The sequence below is a fragment of the Tursiops truncatus genome, chromosome X, assembly GCF_011762595.2.
Source record: "Tursiops truncatus isolate mTurTru1 chromosome X, mTurTru1.mat.Y, whole genome shotgun sequence".
Classification (NCBI taxonomy): Eukaryota; Metazoa; Chordata; class Mammalia; order Artiodactyla; family Delphinidae; genus Tursiops; species Tursiops truncatus.
The window spans coordinates 29068490-29081237 of NC_047055.1; the positions used below are offsets into that span (position 1 = coordinate 29068490).

The window sequence follows — 12748 nt, forward strand, 5'->3', positions numbered from 1 at the left end:
TGTTGGCCTGTGGCTAATTAACAGAAATGAGCTATGTTACTGGCAGACTCACCGACCGTTACTTCATTAATTGTACATGTCTGTGTGTGGCGGGAAGTTGTAAAATAACACTGGTGAAGAAGACCAGGGCCCTGGTTCACCCCGGGGCAGAAGGGGCGTTCGCTTCCTAAATGCAGTGTGCAAGGGTTGTCCTACTGCCCTCAGTGCCAGGGTAAGCCCAGCCACTGAGACTGACTCCCCTCCCTCACAGGAACCGGACTCGATTCACCCACCACCTGAAGTCTCCGATACTTGGCAGTCAAGTTCCCTTTACAGGTAGGACTTCAAGAGTGGCCTGCCTTTGGGGAGAAGGATAAAAGGCTATAAACACAAAAGAAGGGGAAACTGAATAAAAAAGAAAGCTCTCCTTAGATCAGAAGGTGCCTTTCTCCTTAGTTAAGTACACTGGATTCATAAACACTTTTATTGAATTGGGTTTCAGAGCTTTTACTTAGTGTTGACTTACTAGGTAGATGACAGCAACAAACAAGGCATCCTTAAAACGTTACCTTCTAGGCAACTGTACTCATTCCTGTGCATGGGACTGGTTCTAGAATCGCACGGAAGTTCCTGGGCAAGAAGCATATGTCTAGAAGTCCACTGGCCACTGCTGTCCTGGTAGGTTTCTCAAGTGGTGAGAGAAGTGATTTGGGAACAGTTCAGGCAGTCAGGGGTGCTGCTTTCTGGTTTTAGACCTCTATAATGCTTGTTTAGAAATTATTACTTACTTCTTGCCTCTCTACTTTTTTTTTTCACCAGAAGAAACAGATTAAGGACTGGATAAGAGAAACGTTAATAACTGTCAGTCATTTGACCAAAGGTGATTTCATTGTACACAGATTACACTGTTGCTACACTATTACAAAGCCTGCTTAGAGAACTAATCAACAAAATTGGAGAGCAATTCTTAAGTAAAAAGGGATCTTAAAATGAACTACCGAGAGATACAACAATGTGATGAATTGCAAAGACATGATGCTGAGTGAGAGAAGCCAGTTTCAAAGTTACCTACCGTATGATTCCATTTCTATGACTTTCTCAAAAAGGCCAAACTACAGTGATGGAGAACACATCAGTGGTTGCCAGGGTTTGGGGGCGGGGGTTGTGTGTGTACCTACAAAGGGGCAGCATGAGGGAGTTTGGGGGGATGAATCCAGATACAGTCTGTATCCTGACTGTGGTGGTGATTACATGAAACTATGCATGTGTTAAAATTCATAGAACTGTACACCAATAAAATCAATTTTTCTATATATTAACTTAAAAACTAATATTAAGGGAAAATGCACTTTTCCCATTGTTTGTTTGGTCCTCTGTGAAATCAAGTTTCGCCTCTAAAATCAAGTGCTAAGTTCAAGATGCTCCAGGTCTGAAGAACAGGCATGAAAAGGGCTCTTTGGAAAAGATCATAAAAACCCTCTGAGCTCCTCCTAAGGAAGGTGTTGAATCTAAGAAGGCGGCGGAGCATATGTTTGGAGGTGTTGGCTGAGCAATGGAATGGGGTTTGCAGCCCATCACCCACAGCTTCTCATTCCCCCTCAGAGTTCCTCCTGGGGTTTGAGCCCACTGGCTGACTGACCAGGGTTAGGGGTGGCGACTGTTCACCATACAGAGTTAACAGGCCCATTCAGGCCTCACATATTGGCTCCATGAACAATCATCAGGCCAGTGATTCCTACTTTAGAAGGGCTAGGGTGGGGACAGGTTGGAGATACCCTATTTTGATTTCCTGGTGTGGCCCTCTGATGTGAAGACATATAGCAAATGCTTGCTTTTTCATGGAAGTGATTTGCAATTAAATTTGGTTACTGAGAATTTCCAGAAGGTGAACAATACCTGCCTGGATTATCAGAGGCTCCCGAAGGGGCTGCATCCCCAGGTTGGGGGAGCCACTGTTCTTTATAACTATCTAGTCTGTAGCCAGACGGCCAACTAGTTCCATGCCCGCGCAACGAGCCACATTCCTTAGCCCAGCTTCTGGCAAAATGTTCAAGGGCTCAATTTTTTGTCTTCGTCTTTTTTTTAATTGAACTTTTTATTTTGAGATCATTGTAGAGTCACATGCAATTGTAGGAAATAATGCAGCGAGATACCACATACTCTTTAATCCAGTTTCCCGAAGGGGTAACATCTCGTCAAACTGTAGTATAACATTACAATCAAGGTATTGACACTGCTGTGAACTGTTGATCTTGCCCAGAGTTCCCCAGCTTTACTTTGTAAACATTTGTTTGTATGTGTCTGTGTATTTAGTCATATGCAATTTTATCGCATGTGTAGGTTCACGTATCCACCGACTCGATCAGAACTGTACTATCACCAAAAGGATTCTTCCTCTGCAGCCACACTCACCTTCCATCTGCCCCATTCCCTAACCACCGGCACCCCCTAACCTGTTCCCCATCGCTATGTTTTTTGTCATTTCAATAGTATTATATAAATAATCATATAGTATTGTAACCTTTTAAGACTGGCTTTTTCTCACTCAGGAGGATTCCTGGGAGATTTATTCAAGTTATCACATGAACCGATACCCCATTTCTTTTTCTTGCTGAGTAGTATTCCATGGCACGGATGTCCTACAGTTTATTTAACCATTAATCTGTTGAAGAATACATGTGTGAGTGATTCAGTTTCTCTGCATCCTCACCAGCATTTGGTGTCACTATTTTTTATTTTAGCTATTCTGAGAGGTGTGTAGTAATACCTCACTGTGGTTTTGATTTGCACTTTCCTGATGACTTACGGTGTTGAGCATCCTTTCATGCCTTATTTGCCATCTGTATATCCTCTTTAGTGAAATGTCTGTTCATATCTTTTGCCCATTTTCTAACAGGATTGTTTGAGTTTCCAGAGTTCTTTATGTATTCTAGATAAAAATCTTTTCTCAGATATGTAGTTTGCAAATATTTTCTCCATTCTGTAGCTCATAATTAATAGGATCTTTCATAGAACAAAACTTTGTAATTTTGATGAAATCCAAATAATAGCTTTTCCTTTTATGGATCATGCTTATGGTGTCAAGCCTAAGAACACTCTGCTGAGCCCCAGCCCATGAAGATTTTCTCCTGTGGGCTTTTTTTCTACAAGTTTTATAGTTTTACACTTTAAGTCTGTGATCCATTTTGAGTTAATCTTTGTATACGGTGTGCTGTTTAGATCAACGTTCACTTATTTTGCCTATGGATGTCAATTGCTCCTGCACTATCTGTTGAAAAGGCTACCCTTCCTCCACTGAACTGCTTTTACACCTTTGTCAAAAATCAATTGAACAAATTTGTGTGAGTTTATTTCCGGGTTCTCTATTCTGTTCCATTTATCAGTGTGTCTCCCTTCCACTACTACCATACTAGCTTGATTACTGTCGCTATATAGTAAGCCTTTACACTGGTTTATTCTTTCAAAAAGTTTATTCTTTATAAAAATCATTTTAACTAGGTCCTTTGCCTTTCCATATAAAAAAATTTGGGGGGTGGGGGGAGCTACACCACGTGGCTTGCGGGATCTCAGTTCCCCGACCAGGGATGAACCCATAGCCATAGCAGTGAAAGCCCAGGATCCTAACCACTAGGCCACCAGGGAACTCCCTCCATAGAAATTTTATAATAAGCCTATCTATATCTACAAAAATCCTTGCTTGGGTTTTGATAGAGATTTCATTAACCTATAAATCAACTTGGGGAGAACTGACATCTTAGTATGTTAATTGAGTTTTCCAATCTATGAACACGGTCAGTCTCTCAAATTACTAATGTCTTAAGTTCTTTCATCGGTGTTTTGTAATTTTCAGCATACAATTCCTGTACCTGTTTCGTTAAGTTTATACCTAAATATTTCATTTTCTTTGGAGCACTTATAAAAGGTGTTATTGTTTTTTTTAGATTTCCAGTTACTATATAGAAATGTAATGGATTTTTGTGTGTTGCTCTTGTATCATACGGCCTTGCTGAATTCCATTATTAGTTCTAGAAGGGTTTTTTTTTTTAAGATTTCTTGTGATTTTGTAAGATGATCAAGTTTTCTGCAAATAGAGACAGTTTTACTTTGTTCTTTCTAATCTGTATATTTTAAAGTTTCTTTTTCTTGCCTTGTTTCACTATCTAGAACTTCCAATAAAATGTTGAATAGAAGTGATAAGAGCAGACATGCTTGCCTTGTTCCAATCTTAAGAGCGAAAGCATTCAGTCTTTCACCATTAAGTATAATGTTAGCTGTATGTTTTTTGTAGATGTTCTTTACATAGTTAAGGAAGTTCCCCTCTAATTCCTAGCGTACTGAGAGTTTTTATCACGAATAAATGTTGAATTTTATCAAATGTGTTTTTCTGTGCCAATTGATACGGGCATATGATTTTTGTTTAGTCTTTTGATATGGCAGACTATCTTGACTGATTTTTAAAATATTGAACCAGGCTTGTATACCTTGAATAAATCCCACTTGGTCATGGTGTATAATTCTTTCATACATTGTTGGTTTCATTTTGCTAATGTTTTGTTGAAGATTTTTCTAAGTTCATGAGATACTTGTCTATAGTTTTCTCCCTTTTCTGCACTGCCTTTGTCTGGTTTTGCTATCTTTCTGGGACTCTGATATGAATGTTGGATCTTTTGTTATTTCCCACAGGTTTCTGAGGCTCTATTTTTTTCCAGTCTATTTTCTCTCTGCTGCTCAGATTAAGTTCTATTGGTTTATCCTCAAGCTCACTGATTCTATCATCTGTCATCTCCACTATACCACTGAGCCTATATAGCAAGTTTTGAATTTCTATTACTGTATTCTTCAGTTCTATAATTTCTGTTTGGTTCTTCTGTATAACTTGTTTTTCCTTTGCTCAGACTTTCTTTTTCATTTGTTTCAAGAGATGTTGCAATTGCTTACTGAAGCATTTTTGTGATGCTGCATTAAAATCCTTGTCAGATAATTCTAACAACTGATTCATCTCGTTATTGATGTCAGTTGATTGATTGTCTTTTCTCATTCAAGTTGTGATTTTCTGGTTCTTGGTATGATGGGTGATTTTTCATTGTATTCTGGACATTTCGGCTACTATGTTAGGAGACTATTTAAATCTTTTATTTTAGCAGGCAGTCAATGTTTAGGTTTAGCACACAAGTCCTAGACTACTTTTGTGGGCTGTGATTTCAGTGACGATTTAGTTTTCAGAGCCTCTGTGGTGCAGTTTTGTTCTGATTGGTTAACGTGGTGCTGATGGGGCCCTCACTGGTCCCTGCTGGTGTTGCCTGAGGGAGCAGAAGGTGCTTTACCAGGCTGCGTTGCCTGGATGTCTCTAGGTGGAGGAAGTGAGTCTCTAGTCTGTGGAAACAACAAATCTTCCCTGGCTTTGCTTACTCTGGTGGAACCCCACACACACACTTGCCAGTGCTGTATGCCCTCCTGGTATCTCTTTTGGGGAGAGGGGATCCTTAAGACCATGGGGACAAAGGCTTCCTGAGCCAGACTACTTGTTGTAGTGGGATTTCCTCTTGATGGTGCCCTGGTTGCACAGTATCTTTTGGTGGCAGGGGGGAGTCTCTGGCCTGGTGGGAAAGGAAAGCACTTTCCCTGGCTGCTTCTTGTCAGTGGGGCTCCCTGTTAGACTCCCTTTGCTGGAGTTGCCATGCTCACTTGGTGTTGTCAGCAGGACTCCCATTCAAACCAGAGGGAGAAGCAGCCCATCTGAGCCACTGTTGCTAGGTTGGCAGCTGGGAAATGCTGGGCCTGGGTCGCCTTCTTCTGTTGGGTAGTAAGTCATAAGGCTACCATAGCGTTCCTCCAGTCCTGGAATTCCTAACCATTCTACCGTCCTCTTTACATCTTCTAGAATTCTCCTTTGGTTGCCTCTTGAATTATTTCTAGGATTCATAATTATACTTAGCTGCGAGGAGCATGGAGAAATGAGTCTATGCCATCTTGTCCAGACTGGAAGTCGAAGACCAATTTTGCACTGGTTTCTGCTGCTGCTTCTCCTGGGAATGACTCAGGCTTTCATCTGCCACCCTTTCCTTGGCAAAGAGAAGCTCAGGAGGCTTTGCTTTGGTTAATATAACAAGCTCCCAGTTTGGGGGGGTTTGTTTGTGTGCGTGTTGTTTGTTTTTAAGGAAGGCTGGCAGAGATCAGCCCTGAAGGAGCAACTGTGTTACAGTGGGGTAAACACTCTTGATAGGACGCTGAGTCAGCTGTGGATCTGCCTTGCCTGTAAGATACTCCTGTGCCACTGTACTCACAGGATCAGATTTTGAGGAGTCAGAACAACCAAAGTTTGGTATTTCCAGACAGGATGGAGGCAGAAAATAAGATTTTAAAATATTCTCCTTCCTTTGCATAAAATCTTGGCGTATCAGTGTGTGGCATACTCTGTGCAGCACTGGTCCTCAAGGAAAACAAGATGCCACTGGAGAACACTGCCTGTTATGGTAGGCTGAATCATGATTCCCCAAAGATGTCCACATCCTAACCCCTGGGATCTGTGGAAATGTTACCTTACGTGGTAAAAGGGACTTTGCAGGGGTGATTAAGTTAAGGATTTAAGAGGGGGACATTATCGTGGATTATCCAGGTGGGCCTATTCTAATTACAGAGTCCATATAAGAGACAGACAGGAGGGTCAGAGTTAGAGGAGGCAATGTGAAGCAGAGGTCAGACAGTGAGAGAGAGGTTTGAAGATGCTACGTGCTGGCTTTGAAGATGGAGGAAGGGGCCAGGAGCCAAGGAATGCAGGTGGCTTCTGGAAGCTAAAATATGGCGGATTTTTTAAAAAATAAATTTATTTATTTATTTATGGCTGCCTTGAGTCTTTGTTGCTGTGCACGGGCTTTCTCCAATTGCCTTGAGCAGGGGCTACTCTTCGCTGCAGTGCGCGGGCTTCTTACTGCGGTGGCTTCTCTTGTTGCGGAACGCGGGCTCCATGTGTGCGGGCTTCAGTAGTTGTGGCTCGTGGGCTCTAGAGCGCAGGCCCAGTAGTTGTGGTGCGTGGCCTTAGTTGCTCCGCGGCATGTGGGATCTTCCTGGACCAGGGCTCGAACCCGTGTCCCCTGCACTGTCAGGCGGATTCTTAACCACTGCGCCACCAGGGAAGTCCCAAAATGGCTTATTTTAAACTTCTGATCTCCACAACTGTAAGATACTAAATTTGTGTTGTATTAAGCCATGAAGTTTGTGGTAATTTGTTATAGCAGCAACAGGAACTAAGACACTGACAGAGGGCAAGTGACATGATCAGGGTAGGAGGCCAGGGGGTATCGCAGAGTAGTAGGAACATGGCTACTGCACAAGGACATGCTGAAAACATGCGACTTCAATCTGGAAAGGGGAAACCTGAGAGGAGACTGATTCGAAGTCTAGACCACTGCTGAAAAACAGAACTTTCTGTGATGATGGGAATGTTGTGCACCTGCATTCTCCAGTACGGTAGCCACTAGCCACACGTGACTACTGAGAACTTGAAATGTGGCTAGTACTACTGATTTACTCAATTAATTTATATTTAAATTGTAAAAGCTTCATGTACCTAGTGGCTACTTGTATTGGACAGAGCAGGTCTCTACCATTAAAAAGAGTGTGGATAAGGTAAATACAAACTTATTCATTAACTCCTGCAATGCTAGAAAACTAGCCCCAAATAGCTATATCATATTAAAGAAGCACCGACACTTCTCTGGAGATCAGATTTCTCATAACCTCTGCCATAATATAACCACAAACCTAGAAAAGAAAAAAACATCTAAACAGCATGTCACATGGCCATCATAAAATCCATGAACTTCACAGGAGGTGTATGGGGTCAGTCCTTGGTCAAACACCTGTACATTAGAAGAACCTAGAATACGCTGATCTCAGCCTCTGACACCAAAAAGAGTAAAGCTGGAAAGTAAACGAGATAGAATTTCAAAAGCACAGAAATCTGGGACCCATTTAATAGGGAAAGACATATTCCTACATGCCTCAAAGGCCCAGGGCAAAAGCAGATGGTCATAATGGCCATTCTGAGTCACAAAGGAAGGTTATATTATGTTCTGAATTATCTGTTAAAGAAGACAAACAGTGAATGATGTAATCTTTTTTTTTAACATTTATATGGGAGTATAATTGCTTCACAATGGTGTGTTAGTTTCTGCTTTATAACAAAGTGAATCAGCTATACATATACATATATCCCCATATCCCCTCCCTCTTGCGTCTCCCTCCCACCCTCCCTATCCCACCCCTCTAGGTGGTCACAAAGCACCGAGCTGATCTCCCCATGCTATGTGGCTGCTTCCCACTAGCTATCTATTTTACATTCGGTAGTGAATATATGTCCATGCCACTCTCTCACTTCGTCCCAGCTTATCTTAGAAAAAAGAAAGAAAAACTCAACAAAGGAAATGGGTAAATGCAAAACAAAACAAAACAAAACTATCTTTCCAGTGTCATGCAAAACCCCTACTTTTAAGGTTCCAGCCACTATGCTGTATCATCCACTCCAGCTCCTCTTCACTGTCACTTACACAGGAATGATATGCACCAGCGTTGGTAACTCACTTCAAGAACTCTCTCACCATTACCATCAACACCATTCTCACCTCATCCTCCTGCCTTACCTGCCACACAACTTCCAAATTTGGATCAATGCAGTCATCGACCTCTGCTGTTTCTATGTCCATTGTGCTGAGCCCTGGGGGAGGAAACAACACAACAGTACAGATAGGATCATCTTGAAAAGCACAGTCTCTGTGGAATATTACATAGCACTTATATACACAAGAAATCTATATGTGCTGAAATGGAACAATATTCAAGGCACCTTAAATTCAAAAGCAAGTGATATCACAACCCTGAGTATGGCAATCACCAAAAAGATAGATTGTAACAGGTGTTGGTGAAGATGTGGAGAAACTGGAACCCTTACAGGCTGCTTGTGGGAATGTAAAATGGTGCAGCCACCTTGGAAAACAGTGTGGCAGTTCCTCAAAACGTCAAACATAGAGCTACCATATGACCCAGCAATTCCACTCCTTGGTACATACTCAAGAGACATGAAAATACACGTCTACACCAAAACTTGTACTTGAATGTTCAGAACAGTATTATTCATAATAGCCAAAAAGTGGAAACAACCCGGTGTCCACCAACTGATGAATAGATCAACCAAATGTGGTCTATATGCACAATGGAATATTATTCAGCAATAAAAAGACTGAAGTTCTGACTCATGCTATAACATAGGGGAACCTCAAAAACATGTGCTAAGTGAAACAAGCCAGTCACAAAAGACCACCTATTATATACTTCCATTTATATGAAAGTCCAGAATAGGCAAATCTGTAGAGACTGAAAGGAGATTAGTGGTTGCTCAGGGTTATGGGTGGGGATTGTGGACAAGGGAGTGATAGCTAAAGGGTACAGAGTTTCTTTTTGAGGTGATGAAAATGTTCCAAAAACTGATGATGGTGGTGGTTGCACATATCTGTGAATGTAACTAAAAACCACTGAATTGTACACTTTTAATGTGTGAATTGTATGGTATGTGAATTATAGCTCAACAAAGCTGTTTCTTTTTAAAAAAAAAAAGCAAGTGCTAGAATAATGCATGTACTATGAGTTCATTTACATAAAACCCCAAACTACATATGCATGTAATATAAACATTCGTGAATGTATGTAAATATACAGAAGATGATTTGGAAGGCTACCCGCCCATCTGTTAGCATTGGTTACTTCTGGAGAGGGAAACACGATTGCCTTCTGTACTGTCACACTTTCCTGTTTCTCCTCCTACCACCCTAGTTGTTCCTTCAAGTTGCTTTTGTAAGCGTTCCTTCCCCTGCCCGTCTCTTTTGAATCTCATTCTACTCTTCAGGCTCTTCTTGAAGTAATCCTAAGATCATACATTTCCTATGGCTTCAACAACCTCCATCCGTATCCTGACTCATTCATTCAGCAAATATTCATTGAGCACCTACTAGGTACTGTGCTGGTACCTTTGATTCCTTCCTCTCCCTCATCTCCCATCCCTCATCCAGCAAACTCCACCAGTCCTCTGTCCAATAAACATACTCTGTCTCTCTACTTCTCTCCATGCCCGTGGCCTCCACTGTAATGCAGGCTACTGTCATCTCTCCCAGATCACTGCAACAGTCTCCTCCCCGGTCTCCCTGCTTGCATAGGCCATTCTCTACACAACAGCCAGAGCCCACTTTTAAATATATAAATCAGCTCATATCAGTCTCCCTGCTTTGAAGCCCTCCAAGGACTTCTGAATACACTTTGCATAACATCTAAGCTCTCTACTTTGACCTAGTAAGATACAGCCCTTGCCTAAATCTCTGATCTCATCCCATCCTTGTTTGCTATGCTCCCAGCTATAATTTGCTCCCTCTTGAGGGTCTTTGAACTTGCCTAAAATGTTCTCTCATCATCCACGTCTCAGCTCCAGTGTCAGCTCCTCAGGGAGGCCTTCCCTGATCATCCCAACTAAGTAGGCCCCGAGCCTGGTCAGTGTCGCATCGCATCTCCTGTTTTACTCTCTCCCAGCGCTTACTGTCATCTGCGGTTGTTTCATTTGTTGGTTTGCTTGTTCATTATATTTTTTCCCTGCCACTTGCATGTAAGCTCCATGAGAGTGGCAACTCTATTTGCCTTGTTCCTGATGAATCTCTAGCACCTAGAAGGTACTCAATGAATATCTGCTGAATGAATGAGTCGGGAGATGGATGGAGGTTGTTGAAGCCATGGGAAATGTATGATCTTAGGATTACTTCAAGAAGAGCCTGAAGAGTAGAATGAGATTCAGAAGAGATGGGCAGGGGAAGGAATTCTTACAAAGGCAGCTTGAAGGAACAACCAGAGTGTCTGACCCTCAGGTGTTTGGCTGAAGCAACTAGACACATGGTAGGTGCCATTCACTGAGGCTGGAAGACAAGGGGAGGAGCAAGCGGGGTTGGGGATTGCTTCAAGAACTGAGTTCTGGACATGCTAAATTTGAGATGTGTATGAGTCACCCAACTGGAGATCCTAAGTAGATGGCTAGTTAAAGAAGTCTAGATAGACTTCAGTGAGGTGGTCAGGGCTAGAGATGGAAGTTTAGAAATTGAATTCATCAATACAGATACAGTATTTAAAGCCCTGGGAATAAATAACCTAGGAAGAAAGCAGAGAATGAGAAAAAGGGGGCCTGATGCAGAGTTCTAATGTCTCCCACATTTGTATCTCCAGTCCTCACCTCCTTCTTCTAGGAGTTCCAGAACCACTATCAAATGCCTTACATAAACCCAGTGTGTCCCAAAATGACTCCATCGACTTCCTCTTCAAAACCGGTCCTCCTCCTGTATTCACCAGTCAGTTGGACCTCTTCGTAACATCTCCAGTACTGTTCCCCACCTTTCCATCCCCGTGACAGTTACCTTAGGTCATCAATCTCATCATCTCATGCCTGGATGACTACAATAGTTTCTTAGCTGATATCTCTGCCTCCAGTATTGACCCCCAACTGCTGCCAGTAGGGTCCTTCTAAAATCCCTTGATCATGGTACTTCCTTTCTTAAAACCTTTCAATGGTTTCCCATTGTTCAAGATAAAGTACAGGACTTCCCTGGTGGCGCAGTGGTTAAGAATCCGCCTGCCAATGCAGGGGACACAGGTTCGAGCCCTGGTCTGGGAAGATCCCACATGCTGCGGAGCAACTAAGCCCGTGCACCACAACTATTGAGCCCGTGTGCCACAACTACTGAAGCCCACGTGCCTAGAGCCCATGTTCTGCAACAACAGAAGCCACCGCAATGAGAAGCCCGCACACCGCAATGAAGAGCAGCCCCCGTTCACCGCAACTAGAGAAAGCCCATGTGCAGCAACGAAGACCCAATGCAGCCAAAAATAAATAATTTATTTTTTAAAAGAAGATAAAGTACAAATTCTTATACCTAACGTATAAGGTCTTTCAGGACCTGCTTCCTGCTGACCTTTTCAATCCTGTCTTCCGCTTACTCCCTCTCCCTTACACCCTAGGCATACCAATTTATCAATTGCCTTTAGTTCTCTGGATGCATCATCCTTGTTTATTTCTACAAACATGTACCTGCGACGCACCCCACCACTACCTGCTCTCCAGCTCTATGAAAAGTTTTGCCCTCCAACCAAGCCAACTTGCTCTCTTCTCTCTTGATGTCCCCTCAGCATCCTGAGCATCTTCCATCTTTATTTTCTGTAGTATCTTATTGTATTTCTATGTTCATGTAGCTCTCTCCCTCTACTAGCCTATAAGCTTAATGAGGGCAGGGATGGTACTTCCTTAGCTTTGTTTTACCAGCACCTAATATAGTGCCTAGCATATAGTAATCACATCAGCCAATATTTATCAAGTGCTTATCAGTGCCAAGTAATTCTATAAGTGCTTTACATGTATTGATTCATTTACAACAACCCTATGAGGCAGGTAGTATTATGCCCAATTGACAAATAGGAAATAAAGACAAATACGAAATTAAGTAACTTTGCTCAAGTTACACAGCTAGTAATGGATACAAGCCCAGTCAGTCTAGCTCCAGAGTCTGTGCTTGTAATCACTAGTCTCTCAGCAAATGCCTGTTCAATGAATGTGGAATTGGAAATGTGGGACATGTGACTTTTTTTCATGTTATTATTCTGACCTTGACTATTTCATCTTTTCTTTCATTAAAAACTCTCATTTCATTCAGAGCTCAGACACAATGAAGTTACAAAATCAAATAACAGA

The 12748-nt window shown here is 42.1% G+C and overlaps 1 long non-coding RNA gene across 5 annotated transcripts in view; it reads right to left on the reverse strand.

The window, feature by feature from the left end:
- The window catches only part of LOC109552483 (uncharacterized), an 85501-nt gene that overhangs the window by 40943 nt on the left and 31810 nt on the right, over window positions 1–12748 (reverse strand). For all 5 annotated transcript variants that reach the window (XR_012329288.1, XR_012329287.1, XR_012329289.1 and 2 more), the window contains one exon: window positions 8619–8692. This is a non-coding gene — a long non-coding RNA (uncharacterized lncRNA). The remainder of the gene's footprint in view (window positions 1–8618; window positions 8693–12748) is intronic.